The sequence below is a fragment of the Strix aluco genome, chromosome 5 (genome assembly GCF_031877795.1).
Source record: "Strix aluco isolate bStrAlu1 chromosome 5, bStrAlu1.hap1, whole genome shotgun sequence".
NCBI classification, from domain to species: Eukaryota; Metazoa; Chordata; class Aves; order Strigiformes; family Strigidae; genus Strix; species Strix aluco.
The window spans coordinates 59,355,996-59,382,169 of NC_133935.1; the positions used below are offsets into that span (position 1 = coordinate 59,355,996).

The 26,174-nt window shown below is 41.8% G+C and overlaps 1 protein-coding gene across 1 annotated transcript in view; it reads left to right on the forward strand.

Moving 5' to 3' along the window:
• Nucleotides 1-1,004: 1,004 nt before the first annotated feature.
• The window catches only part of FOXP2 (forkhead box P2), a 445,405-nt gene continuing 420,235 nt past the window's right edge, over nucleotides 1,005-26,174 (forward strand). Inside the window, exon 1 of the mRNA XM_074827537.1 lies at nucleotides 1,005-1,071. The gene's annotated coding sequence lies outside the window, so the exon portion shown is untranslated. The remainder of the gene's footprint in view (nucleotides 1,072-26,174) is intronic.

A 26,174-nucleotide genomic window follows, 5' to 3' on the forward strand; every position in this document is an offset into this window, starting at 1 on the left:
CACTCAGAAAGTGTTTTCCCGGGGGAGCGGCAGCCCCCGGGCCGGGCGGCCGCGCTCGCTCCCCGCCGCGCTGCCACCAGACCCGCGGGGCGAGGCTGGTCCCCGCTGCGGGCGGCCGGGGGGCTCCTGCACCTTGCTCCGAAATGTCGGCGGGGCGGGGCGAAGGGGGTTAGAGAAAGAAAGTTTCGGGGCCCACGCGTGCCTCCTCGGCGAAGCTGCCGCCGGCGGCCAGGCCTGCCCCGCCACGCCGCCCCCTCCCCACGCGGGTCCCCCGGGCCTGCCTTCGCGCGAGGGCTGCGGCACCCCGAGGGTTGCCAGCAAGCTGCAGCCAGCCGGCACTGCCAGCACAACACTCGGCTTTGTTTTCTGCCCGTCTGCTAAACTCGTTGTGTCTAACGGAGCCGGAGGAGGGGAGAGGGGGCGGGAAGGGGGCAGCCGCCGAGAGCAAACAACTTCCCCGACGGTTTGTTTACATAGCAGGTGGACCTGCCGCCCGCCGCGGCCCGCAGCACCCCGCTCCGGCGGGGACCGGCCAGGGGAGGCGCGGAGCGGAGCGGGGCACGGCCCAGCGCGTCCCGCCGCACTTTTTTTTTTTTTTGTTGCCATCGCCCCTCCGCTGCTCCCCCCCCCCCCCCCCCCGCGCATTATTAGCACTTCTGTGCAGGCCACTTCGCGATCATGTGAGGGCTCCCTCTTCACTCCCCTTTCTCCAAAGGAGTCGGTGTGTGCAGCCGCGGGTTTTTTCTTTTTTTTTTTTCCTTTTTTTTTTTGCATTCCCAACAAAACACATACACACAGGCGGCACACTCCGCACACAGGCGGACCCGCACGCCGGGGGAGGGAGCGCGGCGCCGCCAGCGCGAGGCAGCGCCAGCCGGCGGGAGGGCGCGAGGCACCGCCGCCGCTCCGCGCCCGCGGAGGGCCCCGCGCCGCCCCCGCTGCCCGGCCCGCGCGTCCCGGCGGCGGCTCCGCCCGCAGAGACTTTGCATGTGCGCGCGGCTGCGCGCGGCTCCGCTCGCCCTTTCTCTCGGTGTCAGCTCGCCGGGACGCCCCGCACGGTGTCTCCTCCCGGTAAGTGTTACCCCCCCTCCCCGCGCACCCGTCCCCTCCTCCCTCCGCTCCCCGGTGTGACTTGCTACTTCCACCCGCTCCCCCCCCCGCCGCCGCCGCCGCCGCCGCTCACTGACTTGCCGCCGCCGCGGGAAAGTTTCGCCGCGGCCGGCGCGGCCGCAGGAGTGACATGTGTCAGGTCTCCCGGCACGCGGGGGCACCGCTCCCGAAAATGCACCGTCGGCGGGGGGGCGGGGGGGGGCCGCTCGGCGGCAGGAGGCTGCCGGTGCCCCGGCCGGAGTTTGGGCTGCGCCTGCCTAACCCGGCGGACCGGACCGGCCGCGGGGCGGCGGCTCCCCCCAAATCTCCCGGGGCGCCGGTCGGCGGGGTCGCCCTCCCGCCGCGCAGGGCCGCGCAGCGCCGCGGAACCCGCGCCCCCCGCCCCCCCGCGTAATTAAAAACAACCTGTAGCCTCCCCGTACGGGGACAGAAGTGCGAGGCGGGGAGGGCTCGTGGCCCGACTTCGGAGGGAACGTGTGCCGGGAAGGCTCGGCCGTCCTCGGCTCGCCTCCCCGTTTGTGGTGTGGGGTTTTTTTTCTTTTTCCTTTTTTTTTTTTCTTCTTTTTTTTTCTTTTTTTTTTTCTTCGAGACCTCCCCAGCAGACAGCCCGGGTGAAGAAACGTGTCACGTTTCTCCTTTGTGTGCTGCCTGCCTGCCTGCCTGCCGGAGGGAGAGACGCACCCCCCAGCCCCCGCCTCTCCGCCGGCGCGGAGGGGCCGCCGCTCCCGCTGCCGGCCGCCCCCTCGGGGCTGCCCCGGGGCGCCCCCGCTGGCGTGGGCGGGGAAGCGCAGCCCCGCGGGGGTGTCCTCGGGACCTCCTGGCGCTGTTTGGGCTGCGCGGGGAGCAGCGTCGCCCCCCCCCCCAAAAAAAAAAAAAGACAAAAGGCTAAACCCAAGAATTAATAAACACTGATGTTAGAGCTGCGGAGTTCCGGGGGAGGCCTCGGTGTCTGGTGCGTGGGGCCTTCCCTTGAAATTGGCTCTTGAAATTCAAGAGGGCTGTGGGACCTGGAAAGTTTAGAAAGTTTCCTTGTGAGGAGAGCGGAGAGGTGGCGGGCCGGGGGGTGGGGGGCACGGCGGGGGCTGCTCCTCCCGCCGGGTGGGCCGGGGCAGGGAGAGGCGCGGAGGGGCGGGCGCGGGTGCCTCGGCGCTCCGCTGGCTGCCGCGCCGAGCGCGGGATGCGCCGGCTGCACAGCTCCCGGCCTCCCTTCACCTGCCGGAAAGCCGTTTGCCACCCATCTGAGCTCGCACGGCGAAGGTAAAGGCGGCCCGTGAGGCGTTTTTTGCTTCTCCTTCCCGCAGTTCGGCTGGTGTCGGGTTCAGGAGGCTGCGGGCCCGTTTCCCGGCGCAGGGGTGAGCGCTGGTGAGATCCCAGGAGGGGCTTTCTGGCGGAGGGGCGAAGCCTGCAAGCAGCCAGTGCCGGCAGGAAAACACTCATTTAAAACTTGAGAGAATAGTCCGGACAGAAAGCGGGCTGCTGGTGTATTCTCAGGGGGAAAATAATCTCGAAAGTACCACCCTAAATTTATAGTACCATCATCTGTACGGGAAGAGTGCAGAGAGGGGAACACGCAGTCACCTCTACCTGGGAATCGCTTCTACTTTTAGAAGAAGCCGTGGTTGTTTATGTGCTTTCTTACAGAGTTCCCCTTCCAAAGAGGATTTCCCCATGTCTTTTCCCCACATAAAAGCCCCTATCCAAAACTCACTCGAGTGAGTGGGAATCTTTCCATTGACATCAGGAGGAATTGCTCCATTGACTCAATGGGCTTGGATCAGGCTCTCGGAAATTTCGTTACAAATGTGGGACTAGGAAGTTGCATGCGGTGTCTGTATAGCCACTTTAATGGGGGGGGGGGGGGGAAGAAGGACACAAAGTTTTAAGAGATTTTGACAGGTTTAATTTTTTCTCCTTGTGCTAGGTAATTTAAAACCATTAAGGAAAAACATTACTGCTAGTAATACTACTCTAAAGAAAATATGATTAATTATTAAATCGGTTTCTCTAATGCTACACTAAACCCTTTTGAGTGAGATACAATTTTTAGTGTTCAAATTAGTATTTATTTTTAATTTAAGATTTTTCCTAACTATAATAATTTGTTCATATTAAATATAGATATTGAAAAGACCCCTGTTTTGTAGTAATTTGCCATTTTAATGTAGTTCTTACAAAACTGTAGTGTTCTGTAGCATTTTTGTATACTTAAATCATTCATTTAACTACTCGGAATAGTAGATTTCTAAATGGTTGAGGGAAAGAGTGTTTCAAATACAGCATTTTCAAAACACATATAGTAACCTTCATGCCAATGGATAGGTCACTTAGTGACATGCAAAAGATGCATAACTAGACATTTTAATTTGTTTTGTTAATATATAGCACCCGAAATGTACTGCTTCATGTGAGGCCTTGTTGGTGTAGGCTTTAAGATTTAACAGTAACCTTACCAGGAAGCTTAAGCAGAATCAACTGAATAAATATTTGGGTATTTCTTTGTTTTTAGTTTAACCACAGTGATTCTTACCTTTTGTCACAAGATCTTTGCTACAGTGAAGTGTTTATAACGTTTGAGAGAGGAAAAAACCTAAATGTTTTGTAGCTTTCTGTTTAGTGAAGATTTGTGTAAAATTATCAAAGAGTCTATAGGGACCAACCAAATTAGGTATTTCGAGTGTGAGGAGGAGTAAGAGAAGTATATCAAGTTCAGAACATTTTAATTAGTGAATACGTGGTACTATTTTAAAGCTGCACTAGGGATTGTACAATAGTCAGGTGTTGAGTTTCATAGGTTTTTGAAATGACTGATTTTTTTTTTTCTGGTAATCATCTGTTGCTTATACATTTTTAAAATGCTTTCTGTAATAGAATGCGTTGAAACTAACATTTTAAGATCAAAAGTGTATTTGCTTAGAAACATTCCTGTCAGACTCCAGTATATTTTTAGAAAAGTTCTTGTTGGACTTGAATGTATTTTTAAAAAAATTACTGTAGCATAAGCTGCTTTTTTTTTCAGGACTGATTTACGTGAGCTAGAATAAGCTTTTTTATATTCTGAGGAATATACCTGATTCAGCATTGCATGCACAGGAGTTATTCAAGGCTAGTGGGCTGAAAACAATAGAAAACTTCTGAGATGTGATCCGTGTTGTGGCAGTGTTTTGCTATGTGTCATTGAAAATGTCACTTAACCTCTTTGTTTTTCATCATCAGAATGTGAGGGCTGGTATTTATCTATCTTTCTGATAGGGTGATTAATTAATATTTCTTGAACACCGAGTACTCTTTTGTTCTATCTCTATTTTTACCAGGTTTATTCTGGAGAAATTAAATTCTGATGGTGGTTGAAAAAGAATGGTTCATGGGAGTCATCATGTTTTTTCTTTGTGAGTCAGATTGTGAAGAGGTCACTTGCTCGTAGGAATTGAAAATGATTTAGGACATAGGTCACTGAGAAGTACCCATGGAATTATTTTGACTGGAGAAAATTGCAAATCATGGTCAAACTGAAAAATGCTATCAACTTTGTTGCAAAATAATAATTTTTGGTACACTCAGACTGATTACTACTTTAAAATTTTGTGACAGCTAGTGGGTCTAGAAGTAATGCAAATTATCTATTTTTTTTTCACAGCCACTGTAGCATACCTCTCAACTAATCCTTGTTAGAAGAAGTACTGGTCATTTAGATTCCCGTTCCCTGTCCTGTTTTGACTTGAGATCGTTCTTGATTGTATGTGTAAATTAGTGGCACCAGAAAAACTGAATAAAAAAGATGAAATTACAGAAAAGGCTTGCTGTAATAAACTAATCTTTTGAAGTAAAGTTAATCTTAAAATTCCAATTATATAGTTCTTTGTTAGTTGTTTGCCGGTTTTCTTCCACATTTGCTCCTTCACAGAATGAGCATACTTAACCTTATTGTAATAATTTCCAAGAATAGTTTTAAAGTTAAATTTCAAAACTTCTAGATTGGCATAAAAACAAGGACCATTCCCACAAGTATCATTTAACACTGATCATCTTTTTTTCTCCTTTCTGGGGCTCTCAGTAGTTTAATCACACTTAATACTTCTTAAAATCTTCCAAGATGTTTACTGCAAATTATAAGACGCATCCATCCTTTGATTTGCATCTGTTTTGGCTTTTCTGCCTTTTTTTTTTAACCCCCATTTCTGCTAGATTTGTGTTTTAAGGGCAAGACCATGTTTTATGTCAAAAAGCTGGATTTGAAAGTGCCAGCAATAGCTCGCCTATGCTGTCATCACTGAAGTATCTGAAAATAATCTGTTTAATGAACAGTTGCTACAATGTTTATTGGTTCACCAAAGTGTAGTTTGGGATGGTGTTAGTAGAGTTTGAACTCTGAAGAGTGAGTTATGTGTGGAATTGTGTTTAATATCAAGATTTCAGTTCCTCTTCTAAGGAAAATTAAATTAAAATGTTAAGCACATCATATTATACTATTAACTGTCTTAAGTCTTTTTAGTAAATTGTAGAGGTTGTTGAGGAGGGGGAATAAGAACATTGTAGGCTTAACTTTTTATCCGTTTAGTTAGTTATTTCTTCCTGCAAATAGTAATCGCATGTCTGTAGCTGGAAAGGGTTTCACTGCAGTTTGTTTTTTATTTAAATATGTCTGTTAGTCAGGCTGGCTGCTGAGACTAGAGCCGATTCCCTCGGATCCTGTGAGCTGTACCCTCGACATGCCCCAAGTGTGGGTGTCTCTTCTGCTTGGTGGCAGCTGTGGCTGTAGGTAACGCAGATGACCTTCTAATTGATCAGGCTGTGTGAGGGAGCAACAGGCAGGTGAGTTTAAGGGACAGGCAGCACCTTCATTCAACGTGCAGAAGGGACATTTTCTGCCCTGTCCCCCCCTGCCCACCCCTCGCTGCTGTGTGATGGCTCTTTTGGGGTGGAAGGAGTGACTACAGACTTCTGTCATAAAACCCAAGCCCTCTTTGGGGTCACAGCTTTGGCCTACCTGTGGAGCTTACTTGTTTATCAAGAGACTTTGATCTTCACCCTCCTTCCTGTGGGCAGCAGGTACCAAAAGCGGGTTGTGGGGTGTCTCTGTTTGGAGACGTTTCCAGCCCATTGGTGGTTGCGAGGTCCACAGAGACTCTGCAGCTCCTTTGCTCAGTGAGCTGGTCCTTTGCACCTCTGCTGTGCATCAGACCACGGCTGCAAATTGCACCAAATGAAGTATTTCTGTAAACTGCTGATCTCAGTCCTGTTTCAGCTAGTTTGCCTCCAGGATGTTGTGAGGATCACTGAGATTCCAGTGGGCCTGTGCCAACCTTATCCCTTTGGGAGATATTCTGTACTAGTGGGCCCCAAATTGGAAATTTATTTAAAGAGTGGCATTTTGAGGCTAGGTGGTATATCGTTATATATAACTAGAAAGTCGTTGTGTTTTTCTAAGCCCGTTATCTCTTTGGACAAGTATTTACATTGTTATGAAAAATTTCCTACATCTTTTAAGATTGATGTTTTGTTGATTATCCTGTTAGAATAATTCAATTTTGCTCTTGCAACATGATGCACATTTTGCAACTTAGGTCAGAGTTTCTCTCCCAAGTAAATTTAAATACTCATTTATTTCATTATCCAGCTTCCTTATTTCAACACGATACATATTTTAAAAATACTAATTATGTATTTGATGTAATTTGAAATTATTTATTTGACAAATTACGTTTTTGACACATGTATATATATGTTAAAACAGTGTCATCTTGGTGGATATCACCACTATGGTTTCTGTGATCTGTACTTTGAGGGAAGGAATGAGAATGGATGTACAAATTTAGTGTATTGCATTGCTTGTCTAACAGGACCAAATAGGTTAATTCAGTCTGCAAACCAAGGAACTTCTGTTTAGAGAAACAATATCAGAGTTGCTAAGTTATTTGAATCACAATACTGTGCTAAGGATCTATCAGATGTTGATTTTGAATTTGCCCAGAAATGGTGAAGAAAATTTAAGAGGTGAATATCCCTAAATGCCATTTAAACTTTGCCATTCCATCATTGCTAAGTCGTCTTGTTAAAAAGTTACTTTCAATTATGTTGTTGGTTTCTCTTTTTGTAAGTGTTACTATTGATGTTGAGGACGCATATTGATCTCCTGGAATTGTAGCCCACCTAGTAAAACAAGCGGTGGGTAATACCTGTGTAATAAAACCTGTAGTTGACATTTAACGGCTTGGAAATTAGATCAGGAACTGTGAAGTTTTACCACGTACAAATAATGTAGAGGAAATTTTAAGGGTTAGTGGTGGGAAGTCATGAAGGGCTTTGGAAAGGAGAGGGACAACACACAAACAATGGAGAGTTGGGGAGTGCTGTGGAAAGAGGCCAGAGAAAACACGTGGCTGGGCAGGAGCCAGCGAAGGCGCAGGCAGCGCTGCCAGGAGGTGGGCAGCCTCTCAGAAAATAGGGGCTTGGGTTCACAAAAGAAAGAGCGGTGTGATTTTTATCTGGTACCCAGAATATGAAATAAATTTTTTCACCTTCACTTCACCTATGGGAGAAAATAATGAACTTTTTGCACGCTGGCATTGTGCACGTGGTCAGACACAGATCTGACAGACGCGGGAGCGATGCCAGTTTACGCTGGCCACGATTGAAGCCGTAGAGCGTTGCAAGCTATTTTTTAAGTATTAGATCTTGTTAATTCTTTGGAAACTTATTTATTAGTTAACATTGAAAGTTGATTTTTAATTACTGCAAATCAAAGTATCACTTTCTTAGTGTGGCAGAGGAGGGACAGAGCCCTTGAAGATAAAGGGGAAGAAAAGTATACAGAAACCAGAGGCTAGCATCTTTTAGAGTCTAAAATACAGTAATTGAAATATTTATGATTTGAGGCACTTCTCTGTGAGAGAACACAGTCAGGACTGTGGTTTCATTACAGCACTTAGAGTATTCTCATGACCTAAAAATGAAAACACAAAAACCTAATGCAGTCAGGTGTGCACAGACTGCAGAGATATGCACAGCTGGTGAACTGTTGTGCTTTTCACTTGTGTCAACATGTTTTCATCTTTGTCGAAGAACATACTTAATTCAATAAAGAATAAATGTTTATAATTTGTACAGCAAGGTGAATGTAAGAGGAAGGGTGCTGAGGACTCCCCGATATGTGGTAGAAATCATTCTTCACTGAAAATCAATTAGTGGAATATATGGGTGCTGAAATTGTAAAAATATTAGGATGGTACTTTGCTAAAGATCATGAAATGCCTTCGTGCAGAAATTCATTCAGACTCATTTGTTACCAGTCTTGAATGCATTTAAATTACTTTTAATGTTGTGATGATGCTTGTAAATTGTTCTTGGTACACAATAACTGTCAGTGTACATTGAAGAATATGTATGGTCAGTAATTCAAGAGATAACTATATTGACTATACGGAAGAAGTTTCACATGGTGTCATAAATCCTTGCACATTCTTTTGTTTAAGAAAAGGAATTAAGCATATTGTGACAAATTTTGACATATTTTGTCATTTAATTCTATTTTAAGTGACTGACATCTTGTAGAAGAGTTAAAGATGTGTTTAGCGTTGGATGTGGTGACCAGTCTGTTCTTAGGCCTCTGTTTATTATTGACGAGGAAAGAGCATGAAGTATACCTAAGCACCCAGAAATTTATATCTTGTGAGCTGTGATATGGCAACCTTTTAAAAATGTTAGTTGAGGGGTTTTTGTTGGATTTTTTTTGGTTTTGTATCTGGGAGCCAGATAATGCTTTCAATTGATTACAGAGAAGCCATGAGACTGGTACAACTGCCAAAATATTTGTGTATAGCTGCAGGACCTGCTAGGTGGGGAAGTTGATGATTGTTCAGATGCTTCTCCAGCGGAGCTGTGCAGTTTTGGGAGCAGCGTGTGTCCGTGCCTGCGGCCGCACGCGTGGCTGCACAGTGGTGCAGGGCTCCTGTGTCCATCCACAGCTTTCCAGGAAGGAGGCTACTGCCTTCAGAAGGAAAACGAATGCATTGGGTGGATCTGATGCATCTCAGGTTATGGGGCAGAAGACATCCTAAAGAAGAGTGCAGTCAGTAAAGACAAAAATGTTCAGTCCTTTGCTAAAACAGAGAATGTGTTTCAGGAGCGGGATTCTTCTGGGGAGGAACTGACTGTGCTGGAGGGTGGCTTTCACAAGGTACAAAAGGTATTTTAAGGGTTGTGATGGGAAAACCTGCCCTTCCAAAATCTTCCTTGAAAAAATGAGGGGAGGCTGCTTCCAGACCAGGTTTAAATTAGTTTCCAGACAGAGCATGGCTTGTGGCATTGGTGTCTTGCCATGCCCCAGCAGTTGGTCGGCCCTTGGGGTGGCTGTAGGGTTCAGGGGGGCTTGGACTGTCAGCGGGATCTGGAGTGGGGAGTGGTGGAGCAGCTTGAGCCACCGGTGGCAGCAGGACCCCTGCTCAGACTGAGCGGCCCAGCTCCTGTGGCACAGAGGTGCCCTTCTTGCAGCTTGACCTGTCTCATGCTTCAGGAGAGGATGTGCTTGAGAGGACGGCCACATACTTGTGTTGAAAAATCTCTCCCAAGACCTTCAGCCCTGATCCCAAATTTCCTGAAGCTGATGAGAAGACTTCTTGTTTTGGCTTAGGCACTGAGGTTGGTGGATGCTTTGGATGTGTTTGTAGGTTCATGTGCAAAACTGGTTTCTGAGGTTGAGAAGTTACCAGGAATTTAGCGGCTCTTTAAAGCCACCTAGACTGGGGCTAGTTGGGGAACAGCATGTGTGTATTTAAGCCAGTTCCAAGTGTTTTCGGTTTTTCTTTCAAGACAGGTTTTTACACCAACTGTTGACAGGCTCTGAGCAAGTTACCACTAAGATGAAAAATCCATATTCAAAGTGTTTTTTTCATAATACTTAAATACTTTCAAGGGTTCACTTCCATTTAGTCAGTAAATGAATCTTACAAGAGTACAGCAGTCAGGTACATCATTGTTGAGGATCCAAAGACATACGAGAAAGACATTCCTTAAAAGATGAATGTATATTCTTGTTTTAAATCAGTGGTGTCCAGCGTAGTCAGCCAAGCACGATAGCCAAGCGTGACATACCTCGTGCTGTGGCTGTAGGGTGTTGTGTGTGCTGCATGATCAGTGCTACTGCGCATATGCAGCAAGTCTGGCACTTAGCAACAGCTTTGGGCTTGCAACGTAGTGGATGAACACCAGTAATTTGCTACGTATTCTTTTAGAAAGGGCATGGCTACAGGTTGGGCTTTGCTCTCATTTCTTGAGACTCTTCCTTCCCCTTATCATTTGGTTGTCGCATGAGAGTTACTGTAAGGTCTGAGAAAGGTAGCGGGTGGAGCAAACTACATGATACTTGACTGGTCCTCCTGAATTGCAGGCTGGGCGCTTTAAAATTTTGTGTGACTCAGTAGAAGAATATATTTATATTCTTCAATTATGTGTAAAAATGGAACCTACTGTCCTGGACTTTAACTAGAGTTTTCACCCGTTTCACCTGTTTCACTACATGTCTTCAGTAACTAGAATTAAATTTTAAACCATTAGTGTTACTACACAGAGGCTCCTGTACATTTAGTGAATCAATATACTTATATCAAAACCTCTAATTATACTTATGTATCACTTCAATATAGTTTTATAAATACTCTTGTATACCCAGTGACTGCCATTTGGGTCTTTGTTGTTATCACTAAATTAGTACCAGAATGGGGAAGACACCATTTTTTCAAGTCACTATTAGGCATACAGTTTTGCTCCAAATTCAGTTATCACCAAAATTTCCTTTAACTGAATTTCTCTTCATCTAAGTCACAGGTGAGTGGGAGCAGAAAGTGACCACAGACTATTAAAAGTATCTTTCTCATTGTCACCTGCAATATTACCATAATTGGAACTAAGAAGTCTGCAAGTTGCACAATATTTATGTTGCAATCCAAACTGACACAGCCTGGAATGCTTCGGTAACAAAACAAGACACAGACCCAGGCCTTGCGCCGCATACTTGGGAGGGAGCAAGCTGCTCCTTTTGGAGACCCCTTCCAGTGGGGAAGTCCCCTGGATCCCCCTGCTTTGCCACAGTTTGGGGGACCTTCCCAGAGGCAGGAGGAAAGGCGGCGAGGTGAGTGCTGAGAGCCTGGCTGCAGAGAGCGGTGGCTCATCACGGTGTACATGATGCTTTGGGTCAGGCTGCAAGGATGGCTGCTTTGCTAGGCTGGGGGGCTGTGGTAAGAGAATGCTCCTTCTTTGAGGCCTTCTGATTGGGATGGGTTCTTTTTTCGCTTCTTTTTACTCCCAACACTTAGGGGGCCTCTTTGTCAGGAGGTGTTGTTTGGAAAAAACACTTTTAATGCGTTTACTTTCCTTTGACGGATGGAAATAGTGAGTCACCATCCATCAGATTGCTGTAGGCACAGAGAAACTAACGTTTCGCCCTGCTGCTGCTGTGGTAGGTTCCGAGACAGCTGATGAACTTGATCTATTACTCCTGGCCTTCACTGGTAAACACAGTATGGTATATATGCCCGTAACTGACATGCTTAGATCTATGGCCATGAGATACCTGGTCAACTCCTCAAGCCTCTACCTTTAGCATTAGCTTTAACCCCTCAGGGCTCAGCTGCTTGCAGCATTTAAAGCATGGCAAGGGGTTTTATAGCAGAGATTTGACTCAGCAAGACTTGTGCTAACTCTTGCTGAAGATATGAAATACAATTTGTAGCTTATAATTGCTGCCTAATATGATCTTGGACCCTTGCTTAAAATCCATTTAACTGATACTGTACTTTCTTTATAAGGTTATTATTGGGAGCTAACCTTTTCTTGTGTTGTGGTTAAATGTACAATGTAATAAGGGTGTTTTTTAATGTGTTTAAGAGTTGGAAGATGTGTTAGAGGTAACCTTTATGCAGAGAGTTTTATATAGTTGTAACAAGGGGAGCGATGTTAAAATCCTGAACATTAGTACTGTCTGAATGTAGTATGTTCTCTTTGTGTTTTGTGTGTGCCTGCTAGTGGAAGACGGTACAGTATATTGAGAAAATGTGTTTTGTTCGCCAATATCTTTCTTACGAGTAGTTATTAACCTAGTGCAAATTACTGTCTCCAGAAATTTTTAGTACTTTGATTCATACAAAAATACGAAAAGCACATTGGTTATAATAGATAAATCACAATTCTTTCTTTCTTTACATTTCAAGGAGAGCAACCTAAACCCAAGATTTCAGGCACAAAATTGAAAACCTCCCAGAAATCTTTACCTTCTTGTTTAGCTCTTGATAAACAGGCATGGACCCTGTCTGTTGGAGGTCTCCAGGGATCACTAGTTTGTAATAGATTTAAAGATTAATTTTCCTCAATGACAGATTTGGTACTTTTGCACATATCTATGGATATTAGTTTTTGATTGCCTTACAGAAGTGCAGGTTTGTTTAGAGTTGGAAGTTAAAATTAAGTATTTCTCCTTTTTTTTTTTTTTTTGTTTTGCCAGATACCTAAGTATATATGTAGAATTTGGTGTACATGGAAAGGATTTCAGAACTTGCCTCCTGCACCCTTCTTGAAACTGATCTAAACTGTGGTGAAGGTAATGGAGTTTCATACCAGAAAAGGGGTTAGGAACAAAAACCCCAACAGACTGCTGAAGCAGAGAAAGATGAGTGTCATAAGTGTGGACAGCCTTTGGGGGATTTGTATTTTCTTTCCTCCCCTGTTAGTGCAGAAAGCTGTTTTCCCACTCTTCAGCCTTTTTTTTTTTTTTTTTCTTTTTTCCCCCCCCTTTTTCCCACTTTTTTGTTTGCCTTCCCTTTTGCGTCAAGGAGGCATTGTGGATTGGAGAGGGGGAGCAGGTTTTGTACATGTCAGGCCGTCGGCCTATAACTGAAAAATACTTATTTTCCTTATGTTCAGTAAACTGCTGTCAGGGTTCAACACATTAGTAGGAATGTAGTGGGCAAGAATGGCCTTAAGAGAAACAAATATTATTTTTTATCTTAAGTAGGTGGGGAAGGGGGCAGCAGTCATGGCTCATGAGGTTGAAATTAACTGCTTTTAACATTGTGAAGAATGATGATGATGTAGACAAAGTGACATCCTAAAATTTATAATTCTTGGCTCAGATGTAGACTTCTTGTGGAACTTTATGATAGAGTTGCTTAATCTCAGTGCAGTAAAGATAAATTCATTAATGGTTATGAGGTGTTGATATAATTAAATAGAGAATGCCAGTAAATTGCTTTCTGAAGCTCAATGACTGTAAACTCTGATCTTCTAATTTAATCTATCTACCACTTCCCATTCACTTGCTGAAATGCTTTGGAGACTGAGAAATTAGCTCTATTCCAGGCACAGTAAATGTGAGAACTAAGTTGGGTTCTCTAAAGGGAGATCCTTGGATGAAGACTGGAAGCATTTCCTCGATGTAAGTTAAGACTGGATGGACAAAGGGGAGTAGAAACAGGTTTTTACATTGCCTGTCATGTTCAGAGATTATTATGTTTCTCACTAACTGCCTGGATTCTGTACCGATTTGTGGTAGCCCTGACACTTACAGAGAAGAAAAATTAAGCAGCTAATGATCCAGTGAAAGAGATACTGTCCAAATGACAAAACTTAGCTAAGCCCATTTCTTTTGGTGGTGTTGCAGTATTGTGCACATCTGTCTTTACGGTTGATCTAAACAAATGTTATCATTCTGTCAGTAGACAGCGCATTTTCCTTGTGAATTATTTAAGTGTGTGCAGAAATTATTTCTGAGAGAAATTAGATACCACTGAAATAAGTGTGAAATTAGCCTCTCACACAAAGGATAGTTTAATTGCATAAGGAAAATGGTCAGTTCATACTTTTAACCTGGACTCTTAAGAATAGAAATGTATAGGAAAACACATTCTTTAGGAAAGTGTGTTTTTTCTTAGTAATGTTTTTTTGTGCAGGATATTCCTGATCCAAGGCACTGTTTTCTGTTAATTTGCTTAATACTGTATCAGGGTGTAACTGTAGTTTAACTCTTTGAGCTCTAAAATGAAATTGAGTCATGATGGAGGTGGACAAGAAATACAGCAGCACAGTTGGACCAGGCAGAGGTGTTGGATTCAGTCTCTCTCTCTGGTGTTTCACACACTTTATTTGGGGACTTCATTGTGCTGTGCCAGAGATCTCCTGAGGAAGGACCAAAGCCTGTCCCTGTCCTCTGGGCTAATGCATGTTACTGGTGACCTCTGTACTCAGCCTTCTGATGGACATTTTGTGTGCTTCCCTCACCGTGGCCCAGCCTCACCAGAGGAGCAGCTGAAAGCTTCCTCCCTGCTCTCTCCAGCAAGCTGGCAGTTAGGGAACTCTCCTGGGGAGAGTGTACGGAGAGTTTCACTCTTCTCAGATTCAGGTACCCACCAGCTCAAGCTGGCTTGCCTCTCAGAGTGACCAAAACCTTTGTTTCACCAGTGACACAGCTTGTAGCTTGGGGTCGGAGACAGTCTGGCTTACTCCTTGAACTGAGACATGCAGGACTGCAGATGGCTGCAGACCACAAGGTTGGGATGAAGACGTCCATGCCTGTGCATAAGACTCTGATTGTTGGTGCCTCATCTGCAACGACATTTGCCGTGCATTTCCTCATCTCAACCAGGACAGCCCAGTTCAGTAAGATTACTGGAAATAAGGAGTGTGAATGGAAAAGGCAGGTGAAAAGCGGGTGGAGGATCATCTTATGTTGGCAAATTTCAGTGTTTCTTTTGGCCAACCTGTTTGACGTAGATTTCAGAAGCCTAGTAGATGAGCTGAAGGGACATGAAGCCAACAGGATGGAACAGCTTTTTTGGGCTTTGCTGCGAATTAACTCTTGGTCTTTTTCCTTGTGCAGCGTTAGAGTCAGGTACTGAGTAAGCTGCTTCCTCCTCTTGGATTACTGCAAGGATTTTAGTGCAAGGTGAAAATGCCATGCATATTCAGTAAAAAAAAACCTGAATAAAAAAATGATTGATGTTGATTTGGGAAACAATTCTTGTTGAATTAGCCCCCAGATCATCTGCTTGCTTTATTTGTAGGAAGAGTGGGAAAGGTTTCCTTAAAAACCTGCTATAAGAGACCTGTCGTTTTGCTATTTCCTACAGTGTATCTACGGGCTTAATATGGATGTGATATTTGGAAGGTGAAGTCCTGTTATTGCTGAAGTGCCTCAACCAGATCTCATTGTTGGAAAGCCTTCTCTGCATTTTGAGTACAGAGGTCGCAGTTTGTACTGTTCAGTTTGTCACAGTTTTGAGGGAAAGTGAATTAGCTAGTATATAAGTGTTCATAATTCATCCTGGAATTTTCTAATGCCTTAAACCAAATTATTTTAAGTTAAAATTTACTTCACATGTGTATGTGTCTTGTAGTAAGGCCTGTGTTAAATATCTAATAATTGTATCCAAACCGCTTCCAGGTCTACCATCCCTTTATTATGCAAAACATGTTTTGCATAAGTGAAAATTGTGCTTTTTAATTTCCACTTGGCAAATCTGAAGTACATGCAGTAAATACAGTTTTAGCAAACTTCACAAAAGTAAAAAAAAAACCCAAAACAAATGAAACCCAACTGTTAGCTGTACCACAAATCAATGTGTTATAAGATGTACTTTCGACTTGACTTCGACTTCGGTTTGATTATTGCAAGATAACATTGAAGGCATTGCTTATTCCACAACTGTACCTTCATTGAAGACCTGCATTTTTGTTGTTGGTGGAAAGAAGTTAAAAAATTCTAGCACCATGAGTATATATAGTGAGTAACTACATAAGCAGTGTTTCTGTCTTTGGGTTGCAATTTTAACAGTTTGAAGTCTCTTAAAATTCAGTATACTTGAAATAAAAAAATCCATTTTTGTGACCATTTGCAAAGTTTTAATTTGTTTTAAGCCCCATTGTTGATCTAGAGCTTTTGCTCAGTTAAGGTTGATTAATTGCTTTTGCCACTTTTGTTTGCAGTTCAGTATAATCTCATGCAGACTATTGTGGTTTTTTTAGTTTAATCTTCTGTTGATGGTTTTATGTTTGTATGGGATGTTAAATTTGACCACTAATAATTTAAGGATTTAAATAAACAAATAAATAAGATTCAAGACAATAACAAAAGACTGCAAACTGAAACAAATACTAGGCAGTGCAAATTTATTTCATGTAGCATAATTTCTGCACCTGCTGTAGAGTCCATTGTGGAAGCTCTTGCTTTCATATGATTTTATTTACTTAGAAAGAGAAAAAGATCATCCTGTTTTCATTCAAGTATCTTTTTATTTAAGGCAGATTTAATAGAAACAAGAATAATAGGCCTATCTCTTACATTGAATATTGTTAAAATGTCTATGCCTTCCCTGATAATTACTATTCATTAAGGCTCAGTACTCTTTCTTTAAAGGAGATAACTCTCTCTTATCTTACCTGTAAAATGGATGGGTGAATGTTGGCACTAAAGTCACTTCATACAAAATGTAAAATACAATTCAGATACGTAGTCTAGGAGACCTGTGGCCCATCTGCTTTACTGCATTGCCTTTCAGAAAACGCACACCACACTGAATGCTTGGGTAAGTCACATTGATACATTGTGACCTGCACTACAAAGGATTAGTATCTTGATGATAATTGATTTGGTTAACTTGTCCCAGGTAGCAGCCCCTGATTTCCATTTACAGAGTGGGACCCAGCCATGGCTGATGATGCAAAGGAAGATGCTGTTACCGTTCATCTTTGAAAGTGCCTGACTGTGTGCTGCTCTTAGAAAGTAGAAACTAGGAATCCTGGTACCCCGCATTCCTCTGCTGTCTCAGCAAATAGTTGTGTAGTTGACAAAAAAGCTGTGTTGTCACTGTGTATGGGTTTTTCTATATAAAGGAAAACACATAATGTACCTCCTGGGGTTGGCAGTATACTCATTTTCACATACATACATAATGGGCAGACAGAAGAGTTCTGAAATCTTAGGACAGGACAGATGGAAAACATGTTCACATTAAAAAAAAAAAAAAAGAAACAGGAAGAAAGAAATATCCTGCTGATAATGAAAGGGTGAAGAGGAGAGGGAAACTTCCGTTCTCCATTTTTTAAGGGGACCAGTTACGGTTTTTGAACTTCTGGGATTATGATACATTTTCTTTGCTATAGAACTGTCAGAATATACAAAGGTTGTATCTGTGCAGACAGCTTAACTTGCTTCTAGCGCTCCGAAGTACTTGAACTGATTTCATGTTCAGCTGTAAAAATCTATAGGTTTTGGAAAAACTAGAGCATTAGAGTGGTAGCTGTAGCCCTCCTAGATGGCAGGACAGGGCTTTTGGATGAGAGCTGTGGCAAGGCACATGATGCCCTGAACAGTGGCAGTGGCTTGTCAGGGCTGAGGTGCTAAGCAAGCATGCCCTGTAATTGTGCTGTGAGATACTTGGGTCAAAGAAACCTTCCTCTGCCACAATTCTTCCTAATCTTTGCTTTTGTTTTCAAGAGCACTGCTAATTCTGAGCAGTGTAGCTCTGAAATTTTTCTGTTGGCTTTTGCTTGCTTGTACTTTCTGAGTTTTCTTTCCTCTCATGCTTATTTAAAGTGGATCCTAACAGTGGAGGGGATGATTCTAGAAAAGGAGTGTTTCATCAACGAAGGAGGGTCCTAAAACTTCTACCTAACTAGAGGTACACTCTAAAATTAAGAAGCTGCATAAAATACAGTGATAGTACAAGAAACGATCACATTTTTACCAAAATCATTGTACAATGGAAAGTGCTTCATGTCAGCTGAAATGTCAGATGTATCAGGAAGAAGTTAAAGTGGAACTGTAAGGCTAAAGATTCAAGTAATTTGCTTAGGGATGCAGTAGAAAATCAATCTTATGCTTGAAAGAGGGAATAGTAGCCTTCAAGTCTCATCTCATGTTTTGTAACTGATTGCCTGTTTTTATTATCCCCCCTCCCCCCCATTTCCTTCAGTACTTACTAATGCCCTTTGGTTAACTCCATTATACCTTTGAAAAACTTCTTGCAGAGCTCAGCTGCTTTGGCTTGTTTGCTGGGCAAGCCTCACTGATATTGTTATAATTAATAGGACGTGTAAAAACTTCCTGAACCCGGTGTTACAGAATCAGGCTATTAAAGCTTGGTACCCCATATGTTCTGCAGTGTGCAGGGTTTCCATCCTCCGCAGCTGGGGCTGATCAGAGAAGAGGCTAGATCTGCATTGATCTTGCCATGCTGTGTGGGAAGTTGGTTTGGTAGGAACACCATTCAGCTTGTAAAAGAGTACAAGGGATGGAAAATAAAGTCAGTTTACAGTTTTGAGGTGTGTCTCTAATTTGCTTTTTTTGATTTTTATACCACAGGGATAAAAATATGAGAGAAAGATACACTGTATTTTTAGATACTGAAAATCTTTGGAGATCTGATTCAGAAGTGAGAGTTGAAACTCTTTCTCACAATTGTGTGTTACATGATAACGATTTTCTTGCTTTGGCTCTTGCTGTTGTTGAGTGGTACTGCTTCATTTCCTCCAACAACTTAGATTTTAAGATTTATTTTCTTAATTATAAGAAAGTAATACAGAATAATAAGAGGTAAAAAGAACAGTCTGATATTTTTGAAGGATTTCTGTCCTTTTTTTTGATGACTTGAGGTGTCGTGAATGTTTGTAACTTGCTGGTTCTGTGAAAGTAAAATATGAAGCTGATCAAAAATCTAAAAAAGCGAGAGGGAATATGTCAACTGATAAAACACAAAGCAAGTACATAAGTAAGAAGACAGGAAATGATACTGAGCAATTGGAATAGTATCTGAGCCTTGACCAAATAAATATTTAAGTACAAGCAAATACAAGGGTGTACATCTAGAGAGATTGTTGCTGGTTTTGCTTTCAATATTGGTGTCTGTATCCAGAGCAGAAAGTTCTGACTCTGAAAAAGGTGTGTGTATTTATGCTGACTAATCAGATAAATATGGATGTTATATATTTAAACTGGGACTTTATACCCTTGGGTGTGTAAAGATTTATCTTTAAATAGGAACAAGAAGGCTAGATGTTTCTGCTTAATTTCCTCCCTTCATTCCTTTTTGGTGTTGACATTGATTTTTGATAGTTTCTTAAAAAGCTATACAGAAAAGAGACTGTATGGAGAGGAGAAACTTGATAATAGAGGATTGTTGGTCCACCTTATGAGGGCGTAACAGTCACCTAGGAGAAGAGCTGTTTTTAACACTAAGAGTAGTTATTTGCAAAAAGACATTATTAAGGACTTCACAGTAGATTTCACTGGGAAACTCTAGATTGCAATATAAGGGCTTTTCTAACACACACTCAAATTTGGTGATGGAATTATACCAGGAGTACTTTACAACCAGGAAAATGTATGAATGTTGGTTTGACCACTGTTTTTTATTTTTAAAGAAGCAGGAGAGCACTTAATGTGCTTATTGGCATATCAGTATTCATTATCTCCATGTCTGTCCTTTGCCAGTATTTTAGGGCACTGAACATGGGCTGGAAGGCCATTGCTAGGTGTTGTGCAAACACAGAACCACTGTGAGTCCCAACCCAGAAGCAGGACAATTTAAATATATGGGTAGAGGCTACAGGTAGAAACAGGCAAGGGAGGACAGGAAAACAAGGAGTTATCATAGCATATCAGCAAATAATCTGTTTTAAAATTTTCCATAGGTCTCCTGTCAGAGCAGTTTGAAAGAGGTTAATCAGTTAGTCTTGTGGACGTTCACAGATGTGTGAGGTGTCAGCCTGGATAAAAAGCCTGAAGACACTTAATTGAAAAAATAACACATAGATGATGGAAGCTGGCAGCCTGGACCTAAAGGAGAAAGGAGTTTACCTCTAGATATGGAATGAGAGATGATAGGTAGGCTTTGACATGGAAGATAAGTGATTAATATATAATGGGATACTGGATTTATGTCAGTGAAACGAGATTGCGTTTGTCAAGATTAGAACAAAAGATGGGAACAAGATCTGAAATAAGAGCAATGGGAGTATAATAGCTGTACAGTTTGAGAGAAGAGACATACTTTAAAGGTAGTATTTGTAGAGATCCTACAATATTTACATGTAAATATTTTGTAAATATATGAATCTATAGTACCTAGATGCCTGTGTCCAAAGACTGAGAGAGTCAGAGGTGATGCCTCAATTATTGGCCTAAAGGAATGGTAATGTTGCCCAAGAAAGAGGCAAGAAGAGAGCTTATTAGCCCTGTAGAGGAGACTATATACTCTCTGTCTTCTAACTGTACAAATTTGTGGTCCAGCTCACAGCAGCTGTGTGCAGTTAGTAATAGGGGGAAAATAACCTTCTCCAGGTGAGTGGCAGTCTGTTGAGGTCTAGAATTTTTATGAGGTCCTCCTTTATCAGTTCTCTTGTGGAAGAGGATCTTTCTTGGAATATTATTGTTCTTTGCTGTTTCCCTGTTGCTCTCTAGTGGAAGCATTTGCAGCTTAAAGTTATGCGTAAAGTGTGTCACACCATTGTTGATGAAGTACCACGGAAAGTATGTGTTAATACACATAGTAACATGCTTAAGTATTTAGGATTTCAGAGCCAGGATTCACTTGACTGCATTGCTCACCAGTGGTGAAACCATGCATTATGAAGATCATCCAGGTTGAATGCCAGTAGATTCTCTGTCATGTACACTATTTATTTTACACATATAGGGTATATTTCCACCTACTGGAAAAACTGTATTGGAAATGTTTAGGCAAATCATCTCTGTCCATACATAGTGTCAAGTTCTTTCATTTGCTTAGTTATAGAGGGAAAGGAGACATCACTGCTCTAAAGTTCCTAGTTTTGACCAGAACCCTCATCTCTCTGTGGTCATCCTGGAACGACCAGTTCTGGGCCAGTTCTGGTGTCTGGGGAACCACAGGACTTTGATGTTGCTGTGGCCATCTTTTTTTTCAAATGCAAAATGGTGGAGTAGTGTAATGTGAGGTAGGTCCAAGATGCTGTGAAGTTTCTTTTTTCTTGTTTGAGACTACTGCTAGCATAGAGCAAATATTTTACTGAAGTTTGAAAGTGATTTTCTGTCTTTGTGTATTTACTAAAAAAATTGCCAATTGTGTTCTCTTTTTAAGAATTTCCCTTTGCTGTGTTTCCATCTGAACTGCATTAGAAGAATCTGAAAAGTTGAACCTTTTTCCCTTACTTGCAGTCTTCTAACTACATGTGCCCTCTGAGAGCTGACCAGAGATGGCTAGGTGTGTTGCTTTAGGATTTCTGACAGAGGATTCCTGCTAACTCAAGTGAGAGTGTTGCGGTGCTGGTTCAGTTGCTTGATTACCTCCCTCCTGCCTATTGTCCTTCTTTCAAGTTCTAAAAACTGTTAATCAGATTTATCACTGCTTTTTAAGAAAGTCTTCATGAGCATGACCTGAGGTTTTACAGGAAACCTTGAAATAAAAGTAATAATATTGTTATACATTCTCTCACATTCAGCCACACATGCTATCACAAAAGTAGCCTTGAAGCTGTTTTAGTTTTACAGCAAAGAGTGTTTCTTTTCATATCAGGTAATCCGATCTGCTGGATTTTTTTTTCCCTTTGGCTTTGAAAACTTGCCTTTATATTAATAATCCTGGATTTTGTGCTGGAAGTTGATTGCTCTAATTGCTGATTGGTATTCAGTAACACTAAATAAAAGCTCAATTTTTTCCCTTTTTCTACTCTGAATTCTATCAATGTGTATTTTGAGAGTTCACCATTAGTGGATGTATAATCTTCGTGTCTGCTTTTATTCTTGGCCACTGGGAGTTTTGCTACCAGCAATAAAAGACAACCTCCATGTTGTACTGCACAGTATAGATATTGTAAATTTTGGTCTTGCTTTCCATTGATCTGGTTTGCCATATGGGAATCATATTCAGCTGATCTTTATTTCCTGAGTCAGAAATTCTGTTTTACCCATCTTTGGGCCTTTCAGCATTTATTCTCAGTGGGCTGTCAGGTATTCCACATGAAAGCAAAGGTTCAAAGGCATATAAAGAAGGCTGAGGTCTGAAATGTTTACTTAACACTGTCTTTTTTTTCTTTTTACAAACATTTGCCAGACTGGAGGATCAGCATGAAACCTTAATAAATTTTAGGCTTTTTATACTCTATTATGAACATTTTACACATACATAGTTTTGGTGTAGCCTGGAAGACATCAGCTATAAACTTGCCAGTGACATTATTAACAGCACTGCAATTAGTTTTTTTTAAGCTTATCAATTACTTTTATCAGAGGTTTATTTCCTTTCACTTCTGTTTTTGTTTCTGGAACTGCCTCTAACAGACTGCCATTGTGCTACAAAGAAAACTTAAATGAATTGACTTATATAGCTTTTAATTAATATGACCAGTAAAAATTTTAAAATAAAGATACCATCCTCGCTCTTTGTGATGTCCTTCCGCTGAGAGGGAGAATGAATTTGAGTGAAAGTGAGAATGAGCTTGTTGATTACCTGTGAAGATGCTGCCACCAGTTATAATATCAGTTTTTATAATTTCAGCAGGTTTTTTGCCTTAAATATTTGATCTCTTGTGAGACAAATGCCTAAAATTCAAGGGTTTTGAATCACTTGGGGGCAGTGATATAGAGCCTCTAGATCCTATTTGTGTAGTTTGATTTTTTTTCTTTCTCATTGGTACTGAGGTGTATTTAAGACTCAGCATACTGGAGTCTGTCTGATATCCCACTTCCGTCTTCAGTATATCTCATTTTTCTTTTTATTATCAAGCAAGGAAATAGTCAGGGATATTGATAGCCAGTAATGGGATTTTTTCTCTCTTCTTCTGGCCTCTTCTTCATTGCCAAGAGGATGTAGAGCACTAGGATTGGCTCAAAGTGACTATTTTTGTCTAGAAAGATGTGGTTTTGGTGTGCCTAGGGTCATATTTTGTTGTTGAGGAACTGGAAACGGATGAGAAAGAGGCAATGAAAGACTGAAAGGAAGGTGGGGTTCCCCATAGCTCCTTCACCTTTCGCACAGGGGCCACCAAGAATGAAGCTGTTGGGGAACTCTCTCACAAAGAGTTGTGGGCTCCCAGTTCTGGTCTTCCTGACTTGCACGGCCTCCTCATCGGGAAGTTAAGGTGCAGATTTAGCTCACTGCTTAGTGTTCAGTCATGTCTGCCTCCTTTTCTCACTCCTTGCCTTCTCCAGCCAAACCAGAGAATGGCAGCTAGGGGAATGTGACGTCATGGACAGCTTGTTTCAAGTAGATGGGTTACCAAAGCCTGCAATAGGTCTTCTTTTCTCCTGTCTTCCTTTTTTTGTGTTTGTTAGTTTCTGTCAGCACTGAGATATTGCACTCTCATTCTGCTGGTTCAACTTTCCTCACTTCAGTAATCAAAGATGATTATGGCTCCTCAGCTGTCCTGGCTTTTCCCTGACATTAGCTAAGGCTGTGAACCGTTTTTCCATGCAGCCCTTCCCAGGCTTCTTCTGTTCCACTACTTGTCTTTTTTTGAATTGTGAAGGAAAACCCAAGGAAATGAAGGAAGTAACCAGAAGCAGCCAGATTTGAGACCTTCAGTAGAAGAAACTGCTACGTTAGCCAGAGGTGTGTCAGGTAGCACAAACCAGTGTGATATAGTATTGATGCTCGTCACTGGAAGACCAGCAGAATGAGCCTGTGCTGGGATGTGTCCAAGACTAAATGGCATTGTGATCTCACCAGTTGTTCCTGTGGGAGGTCCTTCCCAGTTCCAGGTGGAGCTAAAAGCGTGTAGCATTTGTTTAGCTTTTTCTGAATGTGCTTCTGCTAAGAAAACTGAATGGCAAGTGTACCTCAGGTATCTCACTGCTGGAGCTGGGGTCAAAACGATCATAGATTTTATAACCTATCAAGCAATCCCTAGACAACACATTCAGAGAGTTCTCTGAAATATTACTTGGAATAATGATAAATTCTCATAAATCTCATTGTGAAGTATTGTCAACAGTTGTGACACACCTGTTCAGTGGATGCATAAAAACTCCCAAATGTGTCTTTTCATGGGGAATTACCTGGATTTAAGAATTTCTGTAAGCTAGGACACTCCACCGTCTTGTCAGGTGGTGATATAATTTTCAGTACCCATACCTTTTGCAAGTTATGCATTCAGTACCACCAGTGTGTGAAGATGTAGCAGTTTAAAATGTTGAAGAAGGCAGTACATGCTATCTTTACTTAAATGTGTGCGTCTTCTGATTTTTCTGTCATCTCCTCACAGGACTTTGGAAGATGTTCAGTGTCTTGGTGTTTATTTTCAGAGTTCTTGGCCTGGTTCCCTTTAGATCGGGAGTGGAGCCTGTGTTGGATCACTGGGCTTCTCCAGGAAAAGCCTCCCCTGGGATGGAAAGACTAAAGATCCTCTGTGCAGGGTAGGGACCTTGTTCAGGGGGGCTGTCCATGTCTTGGGGAAGGAAGAAATGAAGACCACCATAATTTTCATCATATTTCACTTCTAATCCAGAGTATTTTTAAATTATTATTTTTTTTAATATGAATATATGGGAGTTTATTTGTATGTGTATTCTCTGAACAGACCAACTTCTCAGTAGCCCCTAGGACAAAATAACTCACAGAAGTAGAAGAGAAAAGGGCTTTAACAAAACAGGACACTCATCTGCATATTTCTCCCTTATGGGAAGAGGACCAGAAGACAAACGCATTACAGTGACAGAAGCGGGTACATTCAGATTCTGCAGTAATGACCATGGTAATACTGCAGAATAGCATAGTGGGGTTAAAGAAACTGCTGTCTTCCACTAATTTTCACAGAAATAATGTTTGTATAGATCAGAAACATATTACTAATTACAGGAAGTAGCATTTTAGAAGCCAAATTATCTAGTAGGAGCTGAAGTATAGCTAGTTAATAAAAGTAGTATGAAAGAAATTATTCTCTACATGATGGATATGAGTTTACTTGGCAAAAATGTTTGTGGTATTTTTCAAATTGCCCAGATCTAAGCTTTCATTTCAAATCCATATATTCATGTTGGGATAATAATTGTAATCTTGAGAATGTAAACTTGTTACTGTGTTATTTTCCTGAATCTGCTGGTAATCTGAAACACTAACTCTATCCTTATACTATTTTCTTTATTAATCCTTTTTTAGGTACTCATTCTAAATGTAATGATGGTCTTTAATATTCAGCGTTAACAATTTCATTTATGATAACTTTTGTGCCTGGGAAGGGGAGAATGATGATTGTCAGGAACATCAAGAAGAAAAGTGGAGAATGAATAAATGCAAGAGGGGCAAATGGGAAAAGAAAAAAACAGAATTAAGAGGCATAAATATGGTAATTGTAAAGATGAATGTATTTTTACTTTGATATTAGACATAACAAGCAGGTAGTGGAAAACGATTAAAAATATAGTTATTTCATTACAGATAATTTTCCCTTCCATACCTTTGTTCAAAATGTATCACGCACATGAATGGAAAAAAATAGATGGCAGGTTATGGGCAATAGATTGCATTCCTATACTTGTATGCCAGAGTCAGCAGCCACGAATGTGACGATGTCTGTAAAGTAAGCATGATGCATCCTACTTGATTTCTTTTTCCTGCTCCCCATCCACGTTTAACCTACGCCCGTAGCACCACATCTGAATCTTTGTTCTGTACTTGTGCCTTACACACTTCAGTGCACTGACTGGTTCCACTCTCTCTTCCAAACCCCTGTCCTCTGTTCAGCTTCTCAGTGTTGCAGTCTGTCAGCTGATTTGAGTAAACTTCTGCTAATGAAAACAGATAAAAAGTCACTGGAATTTATTAAAGCTTTTGCATTAACTTAAATCGGGCACTAAGAATGAATGTAGTATTAAAAAATGAAATCGGATTATAATGAAAGAAACCTGCAGATTTTAGTTAGTAACTTTCATGCATCTCTATAAATTTTGTTTCATTCTAATAAAATAAAAGTGAATCCCCATTAACTGTAGTGAAATAAAATTAAGCTCTCCCTGACTTACATTCATGTAGTCAGTCAGCACTATTATTTGAAATCTTATTGGGCTCAATTTGTCTGCAAGGACAACAGAATTGTCATTTATGCTGGAA